We start from the raw sequence: 23,409 nt of genomic DNA, 5'->3' as shown, positions 1-23,409 counted from the left end.
TGGACCAAGCTTGTAGGGGCGCTTACATATGGGCTTTATACTGGGCTCGAGCTCAATAACAAACTCAACTGGCCGGTCAGGAGGCATTCCGGAAGCTATTCTGGAAATACGTCTTGATACCCACAAACAACTAGAATCTGAGAAATAGCGTTGATCTCGCCTTGCTCATTAAGAGAGAATATTTGAATAGTGTTATCACGAGCTGCAAAGATAATCATCTCTTCAGACGGAAGAGTCAATTTGACTTCCTTGGCTGCAGAATCAAGAGAAGCCTTGTGCTAGGAAAGCCAATCCATGCTGAGGATGAGATCAATATCAGAATTGCCGAAAACAATCAGGGAAGCGAGAAATTCGTAATTACTCTTCTTGATAGTGACATCTGGAACCACCAAAGTATAGCTCAACTGTTTACACGGAGAAACAATATCCATGAGTTGCCCAAATGTGAAGAAGTGAATTCATGCTTGGCAAAAAATGGTCTAGACATGAAACAATGCGATGCACCAGTATCGAACAACACTTTAGCAGGAAAGGAGTTAACTGGAAGAGTACCCATGATCACTTCGGAAGATTCTTATGCTTGAGCTGAATTCATCATGTTCACCCTTACATGCTTGGGATTATGCCTGACAATTGCATTGCTTGGGGGTCTGCTAGGGGGAGGAGGTGGAAGGCACCTTTGGTTGGAGCGCTTGTTGTAATAGTGACCCTTCTGACCGCATTTGTAAAAAGTGACCTCTGAAGCTGGGCGAGGAGGAGGAGCGCATGTCCTTGGAGCCTGAGGCCTCTGCTGGTACACTAGGTTGGGTGGGTGGGTAGAAACACGACCACCATACTGCTTCTGTTAATAGGGCGGACCAAATGGAGGAGGTGGATGAAGACAAAAATTCTGCTGCTTAGCAACCACTTGAGAGGAGGATGAGGAGTGAACTGCATCTCTGAGCCTCTTCTTGGAAGCTTCACACCTGAGTTGAGCTGCTTCTTGCTTGAGGGCCATGTTATAGAACTGATTGAACTGAGTCAACTCCATAAGAACGAGAGCTAGCTGAAGGTCCTCTCTAAGGCCACCCCTGAACTGATAGATCATGATCTTCTAATTTGAGACGCCTTGCCTTGCATAGCGAGCAAGATTCTGAAACTTGATGTTATACTGATACACAAACATGACGCCTTGCTTCAGATTGCGCAATTGCTCACGCATGCCCTCGGTAACACTTAGTGTAGTGTGATGAGCTCAAAAATCCCGCCAGAAGTCGGTCCAGGTGACCACTCGACCCCCTCTAGAGTCTTTGTACTGCTGCCACCAATCTGCTACCTGGTTCTTGAGCTAGAAGGAACCGAACTTGACCTAGTCCTCTAGTCTGACATTGCTACACTCAAAATGCTTGTTGATGTCTACGAACCAGTCGTCAGCATCCATGGGCTCGACGCAAGCACTGAACATCTTGGGCTGATTTGCGAGAAACTGATTGAGAGTAGCGAATTGAGGTTGATTTTTGAAATGCCCTTGGCCTTGATTTCCTTGGTTCGCCTGGTACCCTTGTAAGAACTGAAGAAGCATCTGCGTATTGGCATTTGTGGCGGCCATCACAGCTCTCCATGCCTCGGGAGGTGGAGGTGGGGATCGGGGGCATTCTTGCTCACCTTCTTCACCCCAATCCGGGTTAGAGTGAGTTGCGGGAGCCATCCTGAAGAAGATGTCATCCATTAGAACTACCATTGAAATGATAGATAAGCTGAATCAAAGGCTAGAGAGGTGAAATTTAGTCTTCACTATAAGCATCCGAACAGAGAGATTGAATGAATGCATTCCAAAGTTAATATGATACGATCATTAGAATGAGAAGCCACTTGGAATGGTTGGATTAGTAAACAAGGTAACAACTGGATACAAACATATGATAGAGATTTCATCCAAAGTGTTCATGATGAGGCCCATGGGAATGACGTACAACAGACATCACGAATGACAAACGAGACGTCCCCGAATCAGCATAGCCAAGGGTTCTCTAAGACGCCACGCGACCAGTGTAAATCGATCGTGAAAAAAAACCACTAGATGTTGGACCCCAATCTCAAATCATACATCTATCGGAAATAAATCCTAGGTAACTACTTGAATTCCCACCTATTAACTCCCGATATTCTTGGTTATGCAATCTGGTACAACAAGAACAAGGAGCAAAATATATCACACAACTCCTAGTAGAATTCTATGCTCCAAATGTACTACCTCCTCAACACATAACTAAGAACCACGGAAATCGTGTACCTCAGACCTTCGAAAGTACATCCCCTATACTAGCTATGGCAATACATCTGGTCACTCTCCCCAGTACTGGTTGGTGCCAAACTACTCACACCACTAGCAGCATAGAAGCACTTTCGATGTGGGCGTCCTCTGGTATTCTGTAATTGAAACGATAAACACTGTGACGACAACACCATGGAGCTCAACTCCTCGGGACACTTCCATAACCCCTAAATGGCAGGAGGCACCAAGAACAGAGTTCCCGTCACAATGATATCGGACCGATTCTAGAATACCCATGTGATCCTAAAAAATTGAGTGAAAAAGGATAGAAGAGTGGAAAACACCTATGCCACGAATCCTCACCAGAGCGACGACGGGGATAAGGATTAAAAAGCATTCCTACTATCCTGTATATAAATAAGACTCAAAATAGTTTTCTTATAGACTCGTCAGTGGTTAGATCAGCCAAAGGCTGCTATAGTTGGTATGGCTCTAATACCAACTTGTAACGCCAAGGTGAAACTCTATCGCGATCTCGTGGTGAATTCGAGATCACGGCAGAACCCCGTTTTGGATCGCTTGGCAAGGTGGCATACAAATACATACAATCGAAGAATAGACAGAATACAAGATCAAGGCATTCACTTGCCCCAGAATTGTATAAATATGAAAATCATCATACAATCATCCATAACATATAGATAGAGTCCGACTATGGACAATATAAACAAGAAAACACCACCCTGCTATGATCCCCGGATACTCCGACAAGGGCCACTACTGATTGTCCAGAAACAAGACGTAGAAACGCCCACGATCCATGTCAAACTCCCACTGGAGCTTGGTGGCATCTTCTGTGTCTGTCTCAATGGTACCTGCATATGTGTTTCTAGTATACTACGAGCCACGGGGACTCGGCAATCTTATTACCCACAGTGTCAAAACTAACAAAGTTTAATGGGTATGGAAGATTAAGTGGTGAGGTTGCAGCAAGCACTAAGCATTTGTATGGTGGCTAACTTAAGAGTACAAGAATAAGATGAGAGGCTGCGCATAACGGTCGCAAACTAGTAATGATCAAGAAGTGATCCTGAACTACTTACATTCAATCACAACCCCATCTTTTTTCCTCCCGAAATTCATAGAAAAGAGACGATCATGGTTACACATGTGGTTGGTGTAATTTAATTGAGTTTAGTGTCAATTTAACTACAACCGGATATGATAAATTTCCCATCTGCCACATAACCATGGGCAAGACTCTCGAAAAGATTAAACCCTGCAGGGGTGTCCCAACTTAGTCCATGATAAACTCTCACGATCCACGGAGGCAAATCTCCATCTCGGGAGACCCCGATCAAACTCGGAATCCCGATGCACAAGACATTTCAACAATGGTAAAACAAAACCAACAAGACCTCCCGACGTGTCGACATCCTGATAGAAGCCGCGCGTATCTCATCTCAGGCCATGATCAGATGGGTCAAGCTATGAATGAAATCAATCATCGAGTTTCCCCCTGGTGGCCCAGCAGGATGCCCGGTTTGGACCAACCCTCATGAGGAGCACTTGCCCGGGTTGTTGATTAAGAATCCTCGGGTTAATTACTCCCTATGTAAATTTAAGTTGTTATCAGGCAAATGGTAAAACCAAAGTTGGGCCTTGCTGGAAGAGTTTTATTCAAAGTGAACTGACAAGGGGGGCCCATAAACCCCTGTCGGATTTTGGGTTCCGGCAGACCCTTGAAGATCTCTCACGTCTTGAAGCCTCGCAAGGAATCTAGGCTAGAAAGAAGAACACACAGGGGACACGAGGTTTATACTGGTTCAGGCCACCATTGTGGTGTAATACCCTACTCCAGTGTGTGGTGTGGTGGATTGCCTCAAGGGCTAATGATGAACAGTACAAGGGAAAAACAACCTCGCGAGGGGTGTTCTTGTGGTGGTGTTGTCCCTTTGGTGGGGTTAATTCCTGATTGCCCCTATGTTGTGATCGCTAGTCCTATATATATAGTGAGAGGCCCTGGTCCTCTTCCCAAATATTGAGCGGGAAGGGCGCCAACAATTGGCCATTTTGAAGGGGAACATCTAGTACACTTATCCTCACTAAAGTTGGTCGTCGACTACCAAAGAGTCTGATGATGCCGCCGTTTTGGGCTCCATGGTGACCTCGATGCTGCCGCTCTGGTGGTCTTGGTCTTGTTGTACCGAAACGGTAACCTTTGCCTGATGCCGTGGCCTGTGCTTGCTCCCTTTGCACCAAAGGGGAAACAAGGACATTGCGCAGGCCGGGGCCCGCCTGGCCTCGTTCATCATGGCTTGCGTCACGGGCACCTCGAGAGGTACCCCTGCCTTGATCTCTCCGCCTCCTCGCGAGCCTGCCTGATGAGGCTTCTCCTAAGGAAGCTTCCTGTTGTCCGCCCCGCGAGGCATGGCCCCTCATGAGGGTCTTAAGCTTGAGCTGCTGAAGCTGGGCTTCACTAGGCCTTTGCTCGAGCCACGGCGCAGGCCGCAAGCAGGCAAGTCTGGGGACCCCTGTTCCCAGAAAGCCGACAGTAGCCCCCGGGCCCAAGGCGCGCTCGGACTTGGCTTAGCAGAGAAGTGAAGGGGCAAGTGCGACGCGCCACGGGCCCTAATAGCCTGCGGCCTTGGGTGCCGCGTGGCGATTGATTGGACGTGGGCGTCTCCGCTTCCCCACGACGCCTCGGTAACCATCCCACATGACTAGTCCCTGCATGCAAAATGGGTCATGATTACCTGGAATCATGGAGGCCGACGGTTGGCCTCCACCGGCTATAAGTACGGAATGGCGTGAGCCCTTCTAGTCCATCTCTCCTTGCTTCGCCTCTTCTTCTTCACCTCTCACCCTTGGCTCATCGTGCCCCATGGCGCCCACGAAGAGGTTTTCGGCCGTGGAGAAGGGGAAGGCCCGCCGGGAGGGGCCTGGCTCTCCTCCAGCCAAGTGCGGCCGGGGCCGCCCGCGCAAGCATCCCCATCTCCCGCGAAGACTTCCCGAGGCCTTGGCGGAGGCCGCTTGATCGGTGGGGGGAGACGCACCGTGGCCGCGCGGCCCCCCTACCGTCGATTCCATTCTGTGGAGGTGCTGCCGGAGTTCGTCGTCTGGTCGGTGGATCCGGCCGGTACTTGGCTTCAGCTCCCTCGCTTCTTCACTGGCAAGCTGCCAGCTGGTGCCATGAGCGGGATCTGGATCCAGGCGGATGGCTGCTGCAGCAGGACCTCTTGGGTGGTGGTGGAAGTTTCCATTGTCGCGAACGTGTCGTTGACTCGCGGCTGGCAGACATTTGCCCGCGCGCGTGGTCTCGGCCAGCGTTGCACTCTCCACTTGAAGTTCGACGGTGACGCCACCCTCTTCGTGAGGGTGTTCGAAGGAGATGGCCGCCGTGCCGGGTGCTGCCCGAAGGTGACGATGACGACCAGCGGCTCATCCTTGGCGATGGCAGCGGCGAAGACGAGGTCGGTCATGTGCCCGATGGCGCCCGCGGCTCTTGAAGCTTCGGCGACTCTCCTTCCGACGGCACCTCCTCCAGCGGCGGTCGTGAGCAGCCACCACGCCGTCATGCTTGCTTTGAGGGGGGAGGTGGATTGTCCCTCCGCCGTGCCCAGGTGAAGCGTGAAGGGGAGGCCGCTTGAGCTTCGGAAGATGACACTGATCTTCTTCTTCGTGCTGTAGACGGTCGAGCTGTGCCTATTTTGCTTTATCTGCATAGAGAGAGAGAGAAGTATGGAGCCCCGCGGGGGCATGCTAGACTATTGCTCTTAATTGTCATGATGTTCCTACTATCTTCATGCGATACTATGGCGCTGCATGCTCATGCGTAGGAACACTTAGCTCGATAGGAGGGATTCGTTGTGGCACCAACCTCGGGAGGCTTCGGCTGGAGGCCTTGTCATGGGTCTTCGAGGCCTGTAAGAAGAAACTTGTCGAAGGGTTAGGTTCCAGCCCCCAACCGCGGGGGCCACTAGCTCGAGCTCGGCGTTTGCATCGTGATGCCCGTGGGGAATTGACTAGGAGGAGTGCTCCTGCTGCGAACCTAGGCCGAGGAACCTCACAAAATTAAACCAAGCGACGCTTGCGAGGGTGCCTGTGCAGCCTCCCTTGCGAGGGTCGCAAAAGAAAAGCAGGTTCAAGCGAAGGGCAAGGACGGAAAACACGGGCTGGGCGCCGCACAAAACTCAAAGCAACTCCAACTAAAGCTTCAAACAAAGAAGAACTAACCAACTACAGAAAGCAAATGAAAAGCCGCGTCCCCGGCACCTAATCTAGTCTTCGACATCTTCTCACCAGCGCGGAGCTAAGTGCTACCACTGGGCGTGGGCGGGAGCCCCCGAGGCCCAGGGGCGGCACTCCGGAGACTCTGGGGCGTGTACAACCCCTCATTATTACGTGAGAGTGTCATGGGCGGTGAGCTTCATAGGCATTGGCCTTCTTCACAGGCACAGGGCCTTTTCTTGAGGGGGGGGGGGAGCGAGCTTCACATGCATTGGCCTTCTTCACAGGCACCGGGCATTTTACCAAAGCGGCAAACTTCACAGGCATTGGCCTTCTTCACAGGCACCGGACCTTTTCCCTAAGCGGCAAGCTTCATAGGCATTGGCCTTCTTCACAGGCTTCGGGCCTTTTCCATAGGCACTGGGCCTCGGTCAAGGGTAGAACCTCCGGAGGTGTTGAATGTTCCACGCGTTCGGGATGGGCACCCCTTCCTGGGTCTCCAAGCGTGCGGAGCCGGGCCTGGAAACATGAACAACCTTGAATGGGCCCTCCCACATGGGAGAGAGCTTGTGTAGCCCCTCCCTGGAGAGGACCCGTCGGAGCGCGGCCTCTCGACGGTGTTCCTCCCCCAGCACGAGATCCGTCCCCCGCATGGCGATCTGCTGCGCCTCCTCGAATGCCAGGACCCGCATGAAACGACGCCTGACCTTGTGAGGGAGGACGGCCTCAGCTCCATAGATGAGGAAGAACAGGGCTTCACCAGTCGACTTTGTCGCTGTCGTGCGGATAGACCACAGCACAGACTGGAGCTCGTCGTACCATCCCCTGCCGCAGGTCTCCCCTCAGGACCTCCGTGTTAGCTCGCTCAGCCTGGCCGTTGCTCTGAGGGTGTGCTACCGAAGCGTAGCATATCTGCGTTGCAAGGTTAGCACAGTATGTTTTGAAGAGATTGCTAGTGAATTGCGAACCGTTGTCGGTGATGATGCGGTTAGGCAGATCGAATCGGCTCACGAGGCCCATGATGAACTTGACTGCGGAGCCCGCTAGGATGGTGCGGACGGCTTCCACCTCAGCCCACTTGGTGAACTTGTCCACGACAACGTAGAGGTAGCGATAGCCCCCTCGCACCCGAGGAAACGGGCCTAGAATGTCCAGCCCCCAAACCACGAATGGCCATGAGAGGGGTATGGTCTGCAGGCCCTGCGCCGGCTGATGGATCTGCTTGGCATGGAATTGGCAGGCTTCACAAGCCTTCACTAGCTCAACGACGTCGTTGAGTGCTGTGGGCCAATAGAACCCGCTGTGGAACACCTTGCCGACGAGGGTTCGTGATGATGAGTGGTGCCCACAGTCTCCACCGTGTATGTCTGCCAACAGCTCCTTCCCTTGCTACCTGGAAATGCAACATAGGGACACGTCGTTTGGTCACTTCTGGTAGAGCTGTCCGTCTTGGATGCAGTAGGCCGTGGCCTGCCGTGCGACGCGCTCCGCGTCCTCCTCCTTCTCCGGCAGGGTCCCTTGCGTCAAGTAATCCTTGAACTCTGCGGTCCAACATCCCTCCTGAGGTTCCAGCGCTAGGAGTAAGCGTGCCCTCGAGGTTGGGCCACAAGCCGGGGCTCCTGAGGCAGGCGGCTGAGGGAGCTCCTCCCTATGCTGTGCAGTGCTTGATAGTGATGGCACCGCCGAGAGTTTGAAGAGTCACTCCTCGAAGACGCCAGGCTCCTGAGGCAGCTGCCTGGATGCCCGCTTGGCGATGTCATCAGCCTATTGATTGGTGCCGCGAGGCACGTGTTGCAACTGCAGCCCCCAAAACTATTTCTCCATCCTGCGGACCTCCGCGAGATACGCTTCCATGTGATCGTCCTTTGGCTCGTATACTTTGTTTGAGAAGTTGACGAGGAGTTGTGAATTGCCCTTGATGATGAGGTGCTTTACCCCCAAGGCGACTGCAGCCTTCAAGCCCGCTATCAGGCCTTCGTACTCCGCTATGTTGTTGGAGACCTTCTATCCTTGCTGGAAGCAGAGCTGCACAGCATAGTAGAGCATGTCCTGAGTGGGGGATATGAGCACTGCGCCAGCCCCCGCACCCTGTCGTGGGAACGCTCTGTTGAAGTACATGATCCAGCCGTCCGGCGCTTCACTTCCCGGGGAGAGCAACCGGTCTTCGCCCGTTTAGAGCCCTGGTGCCTTTTTCCATTCCGCCACGAAATCCGCAAGCGTGGCTCCCTTGATGACCCTGGTCATGCTGAGTTCTAGCTAAAATGCTTGTAGTTCGATGTTCCATTCAGCGACCCTCCCAGCTGAGTTGGGGCTCTTGAGTTGTCACGCCCAATATGCGACCCTATCCAAAAGGAACTCGAAGGTCCCTCCAAGGATAGACCCGCATATTGGAATGCTTTTGCAAGGTGGATATCATTACATCAACATTACATAATAGATGGGGATACATACATAAGGCATACAATGCCACAAGAATACATCATCACAATACATAAGAGCATCATCCAACTACGGATGAAACACAAACAGAAACTCAAACGACATCCACCCTGCTAGCCCAGGCTGCCGACCTGGAACCTTTCCCCTGATCGAAGAAGAAGCAGAAGAAGAAACTCAAGACAAGCAAACATCGCTCTCGCGTCATGATCATCGCACAACCTGTACCTGCAACTGTTGTTGTAGTAATCTGTGAGCCATGACGACTCAGCAATCCCATTACCATGGGTATCAAGACTAACAAAGCTTAAAGGGAAAGGAAGGGGTAAAGTGGTGAGGTTGCCGCAGCGACTAAGCATATATGGTGGCTAACATACGCAAATAATAGCGAGAAGAGAGCAAGCGGAACGATCGTGAAGCTAGCAATGATCAAGAAGTGATCCTGAACTCCTACTTACGTCAAACATAACCCAAAGACCGTGTTCACTTCCCGGACTCCGCCGAGAAGAGACCATCACGGCTACACACGCGGTTGATGCGTTTTAATTCGGATCTGGTGTCAAGTTATCTACAACCAGACATTAACAAATTCCCATCTGCCTATAACCATAGGCACGGCTTCCGAAAGATTATACCTTGCAGGGGTGTCCCAACTTAGCCCATGACAAGCTCTCGCAATCAACAAAGGAATAGACCTTCTCCCAGGAAGACCCGATCAGACTCGGAATCCAGGTTTACAAGACATTTCGACAATGGTAAAACAAGACCAGCAAGACCACCCGATGCGCCGACAATCCCGATAGGAGCTGCACATATCTCGTTCTCAGGGCAACACCGGATGAGACATCCTACGAGTAAAACCAGCCCTCGAGTTGCCCCGAGGTGGCCCCGCAGTCTACTCGGTTCAGACCAACACTTAGACAAGCACTGGCCCGGGGGGGCTAAAATAAAGATGACCCTCTGGTTGGCCGACCCAAGGGAAAGGGATAGGTGGTGGTGAGGCAAATGGTAAAACCAAGGTTGGGCCTTGCTGGAGGAGTTTTATTCAAAGCGAACTGTCAAGGGGGTCCCATAAATCACCCGACCGCGTAAGGAACGCAAAATCCGGGAACATAACACCGGTATGACGGAAACTAGGGCGGCAAGAGTGGAACAAAACACTAGGCAAAAGGCCGAGTCTACCACCCTTTACCAAGTATATAGATGCATTAATAATATAAGAGATATTGTGATATCCCAACCAAAATCCTGTCCACCATGGAGAAATGTTCAACTTCACCTGCAACTAGCAACGCTATAAGAGGGGCTGAGCAAAAGCGGTAACATAGCCAATCAATGGTTTGCATAGGAAACGTGTCAAAGGTTAGAGGTTCATGGCAATTTGGGATGGCTTGATAAACAGGTGATAGGTAGCGCAGCATAGCGATAGAACAAAACAACTAGCATAGCAACGATAGTAGTGAGATCCAGGGTAGCGGTCATCTTGCCTGAAATCCCGCTAGGAAGAAGAACGAGTCCATGAAGAAGACGAACGGACGTAGTCGAACGAATCCTCACAATCGCAACATTACCAGAACTAAGAAGCAACACCGGAAAGAAACAAACAACATGGTAAATGCACAAGCATAAACATGGCATGATGCACAAACAAGTATGATGCATTTCCGGTTTAATAAGGCATGGCATGGCAAAGTGCAACAACCAATACTACCAATTAAGTGGAGCTCAATATGCAACGAGTTGCATATTGACGAAACACCACATCAATTATTTAGTTCTCTCTCGGTTAGGTTACCAAACAATATTAAATGTTGTTAAGCATGGAAAGAGGTGAAGCAAAAACAAACTAACTATTTAGGCAAGTTTAAATGAGGCCGGAACCAACAAACAACAGTTTCGGAAAGTCCCCATGTCATTTAGCAGTTTAATGCAAACACAATTTTAAACATTTTAATTGTTGTTATCATGATGCGGATGACATATGCAAGTTTATGCAATTTTTATGAAAATGTTGACATGAGCATGTTACGAGGCATTTGGTCACCATGGCGGAACGAAAAGGGTGCCACGGCGGCGAAACAAAAATGGTGCCACAGCAACATATCTGAAAATGATGCCACGGCAACATATCCGAAAATGATTCCACGGCAACATATCGGTTCTGGTAGCTGACGGAGATACCGGTGCAAAAGGAGGCGTGCGGATGTGCGCAACATGCAAGAGATGGTGGGGTGCTCCCGACTACCGGGTTCCCACGGGACGGTAGCATGGCAAAAGAGGGGCATCGCAAGGACAAACGGGCACGATGCAAACACACGGTACATCTCATACAACACATGCATTCGATCACGGTCGATCATCTCGGTGGTTATACCTTCGAAGCGTGCGTTTCGGAGCGGTTCGGGTTCGGCGAAGGAAGTAGTCATTCATGTTTCATCGTGGGAAGTAGTTGTTCACGTGGCGACGGTAGTGGAAGTAGTTGTACTCGGCGGCGGCGGTAGTTGTACACGTTTCGTAGATGAAGTAGTTGTTCATGATCTGTAGATGTTCGGGGTACCACAAGGAACTTGAGTCCATGGGGTCTTCGCGGGTCGACGGTAGTGGTACACGTTACGTAGATGTTTAGGTCATCGGTAGAGGAACTTGGCGGACCTTGTAGTCGAACATGGCGCATCCGAAGGGGTACTTGACGAAATCCACCTCGGATGTAGTCGTACCCGTGTAGTCGGACTTGGCGGTCTTGAGGAACCGTAGTGGTACTGGGCGAGATACACAACCACGGTAGCCTTCGGCCTTGATTTTCCTGTATATGACTCCTCGGGTACTGAGGGGACTCGGCGATGGCCATGGCAAAGAGGCGGCGAGGCGTTGGATGGACTAACAGGCAGAGGTGGTCATGGTAGCACTAGCTCATGGGGATGGAGGTCTTGGGCGGCAACAACCTGCCGTGTTGGTGCAGGAGCGGCTGCTGGAAAGGCCATGGCTGCAGCCAAGCGCCACGAATAGGAGGCACAACAGCGACGACGGACAAGGCATGGACGAGGTGGCGCAAGGCGAGCAAGCGACGAGCAAAGGAGGCAAAGCCATGGACGCAGAGGGATGTGCGGCGCTGGCGCAGATGAGGAGGAGAGGAAGGAGACCGAGGAGACGGCGCTCCTGTGGTTGACCGGCGGCAGAGGAGCCAAGAAGCCGCGGCGGCGGCCTGGACTCGGGCAGGAGGCCCAGTGCTGTGGGCGCGCGACGACGATGGCGACGCCGTTGTCGGCGACGTCCTTGGCGCGAAGCAGGGGAGGCGCAGAGAGGCGCGGCCTGCTCGGGCTCCAGGTGGCAGGGTGGTGAAGGACGAAGGAGGGGATCGAGGGGAGTGGCTGCAGGAGCGAGGGAAGGGCGATGGGATCGAGCACGAGGGGATCGAGCGCGAGGGGATCGAGCAGGGCTCGGGCGCGGCGAGTGTGGCCGCGGGCAGGGAACGAGAGGGAGAGAGATGCGGAGGATGGGGTCGGGCTAGGTTTAGGAGGGGCGGCTGGGCCTCCAGGGCAAATGGGCCGGCCTGGTTGGATAGGCTGCTGGGCTCTCTTCTCTCACTAATGAATAATAAAACAGAACAGAGAAAAGAAAGAAAAGAAAGAGAGGTTAGGGAAAAGATTTGCGCATTGGGATAATTCTCCCGGACTCGCAAAAATATGATCGTTCCAAGAAAAATAGAAAGGCCATGATTGCAAGATTTAAATTCAAACTCATTTGAATTAAATTCAAATGGGTTTGAACTAGGACTTGATAAAAGGAAGGTCCAAAAATGTTCGGATTTTTGGTGGTGCTCCGGAAAATGACGAAAGAATTTATGGGCAGAGTTGTAGACCAAGACTTAAGATAACAACGGCATGGGATATTTTGCAAGTGGTTATGGTTAATTCCAAATAAATGGAATACTTTTATTATAGCTCCCTAATAATATTGAGAGGCTTTAATATGTTATAAAGAGAAATCACAAGTGAATATCCCTCGATTTAAGTGGATCGAAAAATCCATACAATTTATTTAGAAGAGTTATAAAAATTAGTGATATGATGGCATGATGACATGATGCAACGCAAAAATAAAAGAGCAAGCACAAAAGAAACACACGGCGAAACACGAAATAGCTGGAAGTCTTCTGAAGCGTCGGACTTGGGGCGTTACAACACTCCACCACTACAAGAGGATCTCGTCCCGAGATCTAGGATGGCACCAGAGAGAAAACGGAAGAGGAGTAGAGGAGGTAAAACTAAGTTGCTTCTTCGACAAAAGAGTGAAACCAAAGAATATTGAGAAGTTGTAAGGTTGAGAGAAAGAACACAACGGAGTTGAACACAATCGAGAGCAGTGTTGTAGAAAAATAGTAACAAGGAACACCACATGAACCTTGGAGGTTGCAAAGCTATGAATAACGAGCACAATGAGCAAGAAAGAATTGAAACCACTCTGGTTGAAAAGTGATAAGAATGAATAAGAATGATATAATTTTGACAGCACTCCGACTGTAAATGGAAGAAATTGAACATGAACTTGACAAGATGAGAGGATACTTGATGAAATCAACAACACACTGCCTCCGGAACTATTGAATGAATGGCATAATGGGTGAGAAGGATTTCAGACAGCACTCAGGTTGAAAAGAGAGGCAAAACTTGATAAGATGAAAGAACTTGAATGAGAACACAACTCTCCGGTTAAATGGATAAGCACGAAAATAACATGATCCTCACAATTCGAGATGATGAGTGAAAAGAGCAACATCACAATGCCTCCGGAAAAAAGAATAGAAGATATATCATTGAAATAACGGAATGGAGAAGAAAATGCCAACTTCTGCCACAAATGAGCTTGGAAAACACCCTTCCAAGAAGGTTATAGCGGAGTTGTTGGAAACCAACAACGAAACGAATAAGCTTGTAGTGGGCTTATGAAAGCATCTCAACACTTGAGGTGAAATTCTGCCACTAACGAAAAACAATTGCTTGTTTGAGATCAAAGAAGAGATGAAAACTTCTTTCACCGAGAGGGTAGGAGAAAACTTGGATCATTGATAAGCACCACAATACAACATTCCTTAGGGAAGGCTTTAGGTGAAATCTATACCAAGATAACTCCAGCGAAGAGATTAATGGATTTAAAGTACCTCATTCTTAACAACATGTGAATCACGAAACATGAATAGAAATTGTCAAGAGTGACATAACACCATCTCAAAAGATAAGGTAGAAAGAATAGCACTTTGAAATGCAAGAAGAAGAATGCTTGAACTCCTCTGAAAAGAATCTCGATGAACACTTCGAGAAGGAATTAAATCCTTGATGAACCATCATGTAGAGCCTCCGTGAAGAACTCCGGTAATAAAAGGATGATAAAAAGAAAGAGAAGTTGAAAACACAAGGTGAATCCTTGCAATGATTTAGATGAAGCTTTGAAATGATATGACCTAGAAAACTTGGAACTCCGGAAAGAAAGAAGAACAAATGAAATCAAGAATTTTGATGAACCTCCGGAATAAGGAATTGAATTTACTCGATGAAACAAGAATAAGAATTACATTATGCTCATCCTTCACCAATTAAATTGATGGCAAGCAATGGATTTGGCATACTACTTATTCTCGTAGAAAAGATTAAGATAGATATGGCGCAAACTTGGGAAAACTTGAACAAACCACCGGTATGATTCAGAAAGAACGAATTAATTGATATGATAACAACGGAAGAGAAAATCTTGAATGAACCACCATAAGAATTGAAAATGAACGAAGAAAAGATAAAGAAACACTGGGAAGAATTTGAAAATGAACGAAGATACTTGAGAGAATTTAGATACAAGTGAACGCAGAGATCCCGAGCTGATTAGATAATACTTGAATGATGCACCGTTATGATTTGGAGAACGAGAGCTAAAAGCTTGAATGAATAATTCTGAGATGATGGGCTACGGAGAATCAATCTGAAAAGACTCTTGAATTGCTCCGGATGGATGAAAAAAATTCTCACAATCGAAAACAATTATGAGAGGATGGCATCAAGCTAGAACCACGCATCTTTGGAAGAACGGGTAAGGATTTAAGAGGAAATCTTCTTCGGACTTCAAAATTCGAGAATGACGACGAGAATCACCACCATGAATTGTTGAGGCACTCTGGAATGACAATTAGAAAGGTTGAACCAATAATGAAAGAATTTCAAAGCGATCTTGGAGAAGGCATGTGACTGATGGAATCCATTCTTATGTCACACTTTGAAAAGAATTTGGGAATAGCACCAGAATAATTAGAAGAGTCAGGTAAGATCCTGGGAAAAGACCTGTGGGTTAGGGCCCACTGAAGAGAAAACACCGTTGGAAAGGGATGTTGAACAGATAGATGATGCACCGGAACAATAGAAATATTTGAATGAGGTGACAACCTCGAATTAATTCGAACACGGTCGAATCTCCTGAGATGTCTTGAGATCCGGAATGATAAACTGGCGAGAGGCAAACGAGCAAGGAAAACACTTGGAGGAAAAGAATATGATCAACCCGAAAAAAACTTGAATTGAGTGCACCGGAAAAAGAAAGGGATGAAGAATGATGAACGAGACGAGAATTCACCGGTTGAAACAATTAACAAAAAAAATTGAAGAGATTCCGCACGAATGAGATAGATGGTCGAGAGAGAGACAGACTCCGGGAAGAAAAGGGTGGGAGGGCGGGAAAACAAAGACAATTTGGAAGGGGAAACCGATGAATATCTTGAAGAGAAAACACAGGTTGAAATCATTGAGGAAAGAAGGCAAAGATTTCGCACGAGTAGGATGAATACTCGACTACGGACTCCGGTTCCGAGAAGAAGAAGGGGTGGGCGGTTGGGAAAGAAAACAACTGAGGATTGAACTCAATGATGAAGAGGGTTGAGTCGACTTGACGAGAAATGCACCGGATAAAAAGAGCTGAGGAACAACGATCGGAAAACCAACTGCGTGATCCTAAAGAAAAATTTGAATGGGAAGAGGATTAATTCAAAACAACTACGTCGAGATTCCTTACCAGAGCGACGAAGGGGCTGAGGAGTAAAAAGAATTCCTACTCTCCGATATAACTAGACTCCGAAAACAATTTTCTTCTAGACTCGACAACGGCCAAACTACACGATCAATCAAGGGGGCTCCTAGGGTCGGTTGAGGCTCTGATACCAACTTGTCACGCCCAATATGCGACCCTATCCAAAAGGAACTCGGAGGTCCCTCCAAGGATAGACCCGCATATTGGAACGCTTTTGCAAGGTGGATATCATTACATCAACATTACATAATAGATGGGGATACATACATAAGGCATACAATGCCACAAGAACACATCATCAAAATACATAAGGGCATCATCCGACTACGGATGAAACACAAACAGAAACTCAAATGACATCCACCCTGCTAGCCCAGGCTGCCGACCTAGAACCTATCCCCTGATCGAAGAAGAAGCAGAAGAAGAAACTGTTGTTGTAGTAATCTGTGAGCCACGAGGACTCAGCAATCCCATTACCACGGGTATCAAGACTAACAAAGCTTAAAGGGAAAGGAAGGGGTAAAGTGGTGAGGTTGCAGCAGCGACTAAGCATATATGGTGGCTAACATACGCAAATAAGAGCGAGAAGAGAGCAAGTGGAATGGTCGTGAAGCTAGCAATGATCAAGAAGTGATCCTGAACTCCTACTTGCGTCAAACATAACCCAAAGACCGTGTTCACTTCCCGGACTCCGCCGAGAAGAGACCATCACGGCTACACACGCGGTTGATGCGTTTTAATTCGGATCTGGTGTCAAGTTATCTACAACCGGACATTAACAAATTCCCATCTGCCTATAACCGCAGGCACGGCTTTCGAAAGATTATACCCTGCAGGGGTGTCCCAACTTAGCCCATGACAAGCTCTCGTGATCAAAGAAGGAATAGACCTTCTCCTAGGAAGACCCAATCAGACTCGGAATCCCGGTTTACAAGACATTTCTACAATGGTAAAACAAGACCAGCAAGACCGCCCGATGCGCCGACAATCCCGATAGGAGCTGCACATATCTTGTTCTCAGGGCAACACCGGATGAGACATCCTACGAGTAAAACCAGCCCTCGAGTTGCCCCAAGGTGGCCTCGCAGTCTAATCGGTTCAGACCAACACTTAGACAAGCACTGCCCCGGGGGGGCTAAAATAAAGATGACCCTCGGGTTGGCCGACCCAAGGGAAAGGGATAGGTGGTGGTGAGGCAAATGGTAAAACCAAGGTTGGGCCTTGCTGGAGGAGTTTTATTCAAAGCAAACTGTCAAGGGGGTCCCATAAATCACCCGACCGCGTAAGGAATGAAAAATCCGGGAACATAACACCGGTATGACGGAAACTAGGGCGGCAAGAGTGGAACAAAACACTAGTCAAAAGGCCGAGTCTTCCACCCTTTACTAAGTATATAGATGCATTAATAATATAAGAGATATTGTGATATCCAAACCAAAATCCTGTCCACCATGGAGAAATCTTCAACTTCACCTACAACTAGCAACGCTATAAGAAGGGCTGAGCAAAAGCGGTAACATAGCCAATCAATGGTTTGCATAGGAAAGGTGTCAAAGGTTAGAGGTTCATGGCAATTTGGGATGGCTTGATAAACAGGTGATAGGTAGCGCAGCATAGCGATAGATAGAAACAACTAGCATAGCAATGATAGCAGTGAGATCCAGGGTAGCGGTCATCTTGCCTGAAATCCCGCTAGGAAGAAGAACGAGTCCATGAAGAAGACGAACGGACGTAGTCGAACGAATCCTCACAATCGCAACATTACCGGAACTAAGAAGCAACACCGGAAAGAAACAAACACCAAGGTAAATGCACAAGCATAAACATGGCATGATGCACAAACAAGTATGATGCATGTCCGGTTTAATAAGGCATGGCATGGAAAAGTGCAACAACCAATACTACCAATTAAGTGGAGCTCAATATGCAACGAGTTGCATATTGATGAAACACCACATCAATTATTTAGTTCTCTCTCGGTTAGGTTACCAAACAATATTAAATGTTGTTAAGCATGGCAAGAGGTGAAGCAAAAACAAACTAACTATTTAGGCAAGTTTAAATGAGGCCGGAACCAACAAACAACAATTTCGGATAGTCCCCATGTCATTTAGCAGTTTAATGCAAACACAATTTTAAACATTTTAATTGTTGTTATCATGATGCGGATGACATATGCAAGTTTATGCAATTTTTATGAAAATGTTGACATGAGCATGTTATGAGGCATTTGGTCACCATGGCGGAACGAAAAGGGTGCCACGGCGGTGAAACAAAAATGGTGCCACGGCAACATATCCGAAAATGATGCCACGGCAACATATCCGAAAATGATGCCACGGCAACATATCGGTTCCGGTAGCTCACGGAGATACCGGTGTAAAAGGAGGCAGGCGGATGTGTGCAACATGCAAGAGATGGTGGGGTGCTCCCGACTACCGGGTTCCCACGGGAAGGTGGCATGGCAAAAGAGGGGCATTGCAAGGACAAACGGGCACGATGCAAACATACGGTACATCTCATACAACACATGCATTCAATCACGGTCGGTCATCTCGGTGGTTATACCTTCGAAGCATGCGTTTCGGAGCGGTTCGGGTTCGGCGAAGGAAGTAGTCGTTCACGTTTCATCATGGGAATTAGTTGTTCACGTGGCGATGGTAGTGGAAGTAGTTGTACTCGGCAGCGGCGGTAGTTGTACACGTTTCGTAGATGAAGTAGTTGTTAATGATCCGTAGATGTTCGGGGTCACCACAAGGAACTTGAGTCCATGGGGTCTTCGCGGGTTGATGGTAGTGGTACATGTTACGTAGATGTTCAGGTCGTCGGGAGAGGAACTTGGCGGACCATGTAGTCGAACATGGCGCATCCGAAGGGATACTTGACGAAATCCACCTCGGATGTAGTCGTACCCGTGTAGTCGGACTTGGCGGTCTTGAGGAACCGTAGTGGTACTGGGCGAGATACACAGCCACGGTAGCCTTCAGCCTTGATTTTCCTGTACATGACTCCCCGGGTCCTGAGGGGACTCGGCGATGGCCATGGCAAAGAGGCGGCGAGGCGTTGGACGGACTAACAGGCAGAGGTGGTCGTGGTAGCACTAGCTCATGGGGATGGAGGTCTTCGGCGGCAACAACCTACCGTGTTGGTGCAGCAGCAGCTGCTGGAGAGGCCATGGCTGCAGCCAAGCGCCACGAACAGGAGGCACAACAGCGACGACGGACAAGGCATGGACGAGGCTGCGCAAGGCAAGCAAGCGACGAGCAGAGGAGGCGAAGCCATGGACGCAGAGGGATGTGCGGCGCGGAGCAGAGGCGGGCAGTAGGAGCGGGAGGCGCGGCGCTGGCGCGGATGAGGAGGAGAGGAAGGAGACCAAGGAGATGGTGCTCCTGTGGTTGACCGGCGGCAGAGGAGCCAAGAAGCCGCGGCGGTGGCCTGGACTCGGGCAGGAGGCCGAGTACTGCAGGCGCGCGATGACGATGGCGACGCCGTTGTCGGCGACGTCCTTGGCGTGAAGCAGGGAAGGAGCAGAGAGGCGCGGCCTTCTCGGGCTCCAGGTGGCAGGGCGGCGAAGGACAAAGGAGGGGATCGAGCGGAGTGGCTGCGGGAGCGAGGGAAGGGCGATGGGATCGAGCGCGAGGGGATTGAGCAGGGCTCGGGCGCGGCGAGTGTGGCGGCTGGCAGGGAACAAGAGGGAGAGAGATGCGGAGGAGGGAGTCGGGCTAGGTTTAGGAGGGGCTGCTGGGCCTCCAGGGCAAATGGGCCGGCCTGGTTGGATAGGCTGCTGGGCTATCTTCTCTCACTAATGAATAATAATACAGAACAGAGAAAAGAAAGAAAAGAAAGAGAGGTTAGGGAAAAGATTTGCGCATGGGGATAATTCTCCCGGACTCGCAAAAATATGCTCGTTCCAAGAAAAATAGAAAGGCCACGATTGCAAGATTTAAATTCAAACTCATTTGAATTAAATTCAAATGGGTTTTAACTAGGACTTGATAAAAGGAAGGTCCAAAAATGTTCGGATTTTTGGTGGAGCTCCGGAAAATGACCAAAGAATTTATGGGCAGAGTTCGAGACCAAGAATTAAGATAACAGCGGCATGGGATATTTTGCAAGTGGGTTATGGTTAATTCCAAATAAATGGAATAATTTTATTATAGCTCCCTAATAATATTGAGAGGCTTTAATATGTTATAAAGAGAAATCACAAGTGAATATCCCTCGATTTAAATGGATCGAAAAATCCATACAATTTATTTAGAAGAGTTATAAAAATTAATGATATGATGGCATGATGACATGATGCAATGCAAAAATAAAAGAGCAAGCACAAAAGAAACACACGGCGAAACACGAAATAGCTGGAAGTCTTCTGAAGCGTCGGACTTGGGGCGTTACATGAGTACCCTTTCCAAGGGGTATGCTGAGACGACCTTGATGGGATGGCCCTGAAAGTAGTGCCACAGCTTGCGTGAGGCCACTAACAGTGCGAGGAGGAGCTTTTGGGGCATGGGGTACCGTGCCATCGCGTCCCGTAGCACTGTGCTGACAAAGTAGACACGGTGCTCGACGAGGTTGAGGGTGCTGGCGCCGCCTCCGTCCTTCGGGGGTTGAGGTGCCTCCTGAGGCGACGGAGCCCCCAGCGCTCGGTCACCTGGAGAGGCCTCTTCCGCTCTGGGTGCGCTCCCCTGCCGAGGTTGATCCTTTTCTGGTTAGGTCATGGTCTTCGCGAGGCCTTCTTGGCCTCGCTCTACTTCGGATGGGATGACGGCTACGGCCTTCGTCCAACGCTCCTCTCTAACCGCTACAAGGGCTACACTAGCGGAATATGGGGTGGCTGCAAGGTAGAGCACCAGGGCTCCAGATGCCGCGGAGCCTGTCGGTCTTCTGGGAACGGGGGTCCCCACACTTGTCTGCCTGCGGCCTGCGGCGTGGCTCAAAGGGGGCCCAGCACGGCCCATATTCATCAACACAAGCTCAAGACCCTCGCGAGGGGCCAAGCCTTGCGGGGCGGGCGACAAGGAACTTCCTCGGGCACGGCCTCGTCAGGCTGGCTCACAAGGAGGCGGAGACTTCAAGGAGGGGTACCTCGCGAGGTGCCGATGACGCAAGCCATGACGACCAAGGGTGCCAGCCCGCGCAGTGTCCTTCTTTGCTCTTTGGTGCAAGGGGAGCAAGCGCAGGCGAGAGCATCAAGCAAAGGAATCTATTTTGGTGCAACAAGACCAAGACCAGTCCAACGGCAGGATGGAGGTCACCGTGGAGCCCAAGTCGGGGTCACCACCAGAGCCTTTAACATGCGAGGACCAACTTTAGTCAGGATAATTGTACTAGATGTTCCCCTTCAAAATGGCCAATTGTTGGCGCCCTTCCCGCTCAATATTTGGGAAGAGGCCCAGGGCCTTCACCTATAAATAGGACTAGCCACCCACTGGGTAGAGGGGGCAGAAAGGAATCTGGAGATAAGATAGGCATCTAGAATCAACCCCTCCAAAGGGACAACGCCACCACAAGAACAGACCCTCGCGAGGCTGTTCTTCCTTGTATTGTTCATCATCAGCCCAAGAGGCAATCCACCACGCTACACACTGGAGTAGGGCATTACACCACAATGGTGGCCTGCACCAGTATAAACTCTGTGTCTCTTGTGTTGTTCTTCTCGTAGTTTAAATCCTAGCGATTCGGTGAGGAACAGGTAGGTAGAATGCGAAACGTCTGCACGCACCCCAGTGTTCGAACCTCAAGGGTCTGCCGAAACCCTAAATCCGACATTTGGCGCGCCATGTAGGGGTGCGCCGGAATTCGTCTTCCGTCGCCCTGCTCTTCTCCGACCGTCGCGTCCATGGCTGACGCTCGTCGGGCTGCTCGCGCCGCTCGAGTCACCCGGATGGCTCCCGTCGGTGGGCGCCCTCGTCGTTCCCCGTCGCCCGCCGTCAACACCGCCACCGGCCCGGCGGGGAACGAGCAACGAGTATCGCCCCTGCATCTCTCCATGGCCTCTTGGGAAAAGCCGCGCGACCTCTTCCTCGGCCACCATGCTGCTCCGGCCACCCCGGTCATCGCGGCCCTCTTGGATGGCTCGCAGGCGCCGCCCTCCAGTCACCATGTCAAGCCGTTCATCCACCAGGTCGGCGCCACCTCCGCGCGGCAGGGGTCTTCCCTGGACCGGCCGGTGCCGCAGGCCAGGCTAGCCTTCAGTTCGGAAGACCACCCCTCCAACTCAGCCTGCTCGGGTGCGCTACCGATGTTGTGCACCCCCACCATCTGCTAGGTGGCTGTCACCAGGACCCTCATCGATGGTGGCGCGGGCCTCAACGTGCTTTCAGTCAAAACTTTCGACCTCCTCCGCATACCCCGAGGGCGGCTGCGGTCGAGCCAGCCCTTCATGGGCATCAGGGGCGGGTCATCCAGCTCCTTGGGACAGATCAGCCTCCCCTACAATGCCATCCTCGGCTACCCGGCGCTGGCACAATTCATGGCCGCGACTCAGCCGGCATACAACCTCATGAAGATGCCCAGGAGCAGCGGAGTCCTCACCGTGCCTGGGGACACCGGGGACGCGCTACGAGCGCTCCAGCTCGCCTTCAAGATGGCGGCGTCAGCACAGCCCGCCAACGCGGGGGCCCCCGAGCCCAAGGGGGCTGTACCAGCCAAGAAGAAACAATTATTCACCCAAGACAAGGCGGAGACCAAGCAAATACCCGTCGACAAGGACGGGTCCACCAGCGCCACTTTCACCATAGGCGCCCACCTCGGGCCCGAGCAGGAGGAAGCCCTGGTCAAGTTCCTGCGTGCAAACAAGAAGGTGTTCGCTTGGGAGCCCGATCAGCTGGCAGGGATTCCACGGGGCAAGATCGAGCACCACCTCAACGTGTGCCCCAACGTGCGCCTCGTAAAGCAGAAAGCAAGGCGGCAGTCCACTGAAAAGCAGGCCTTCATCGTCCAGGAGACCCGCAAGCTAGAAGCCGCAGGGGTTATTCGCGAGGTTCGATATCCAGATTGGTTGGCTAACCCTGTGGTAGTACCAAAGAGGGGAGGGAAGGAACGCATGTGTGTCGACTTCACCAACCTCAACAAAGCATGCCTGCGAGATCCTTTCCTGCTCCCACGCATCGATCAAATCGTCGATTCCACCGCTGAGTGTGACCTGTTATGCTTCTTGGACGCCTTCTTCGGGTATCATGAGATCAAGATGGCGGTGGAAGACGTGGAGAAGACGGCCTTCCTGGCCCCGTGTGGGGTATACTGCTATACATGCATGCCCTTCGGACTGCACAACACGGGGGCAACCTTTCAGCGGCTCATGCACATCACCTTGGGCCCGCAACTTGGGAAGAACGTGGAGGCTTACGTCGACGACATTGTAGTAAAGTCTCGCGAGACCAAGACCCTGATACAAGACTTGGAGGAAACCTTTGCAAGCC

This window comes from Triticum aestivum, chromosome 1B (assembly GCF_018294505.1).
Source record: "Triticum aestivum cultivar Chinese Spring chromosome 1B, IWGSC CS RefSeq v2.1, whole genome shotgun sequence".
In the NCBI taxonomy this organism is placed as follows: domain Eukaryota; kingdom Viridiplantae; phylum Streptophyta; class Magnoliopsida; order Poales; family Poaceae; genus Triticum; species Triticum aestivum.
The sequence above is the reverse complement of the archived record's forward strand: the minus strand, read 5'-3'. Positions refer to the sequence as shown.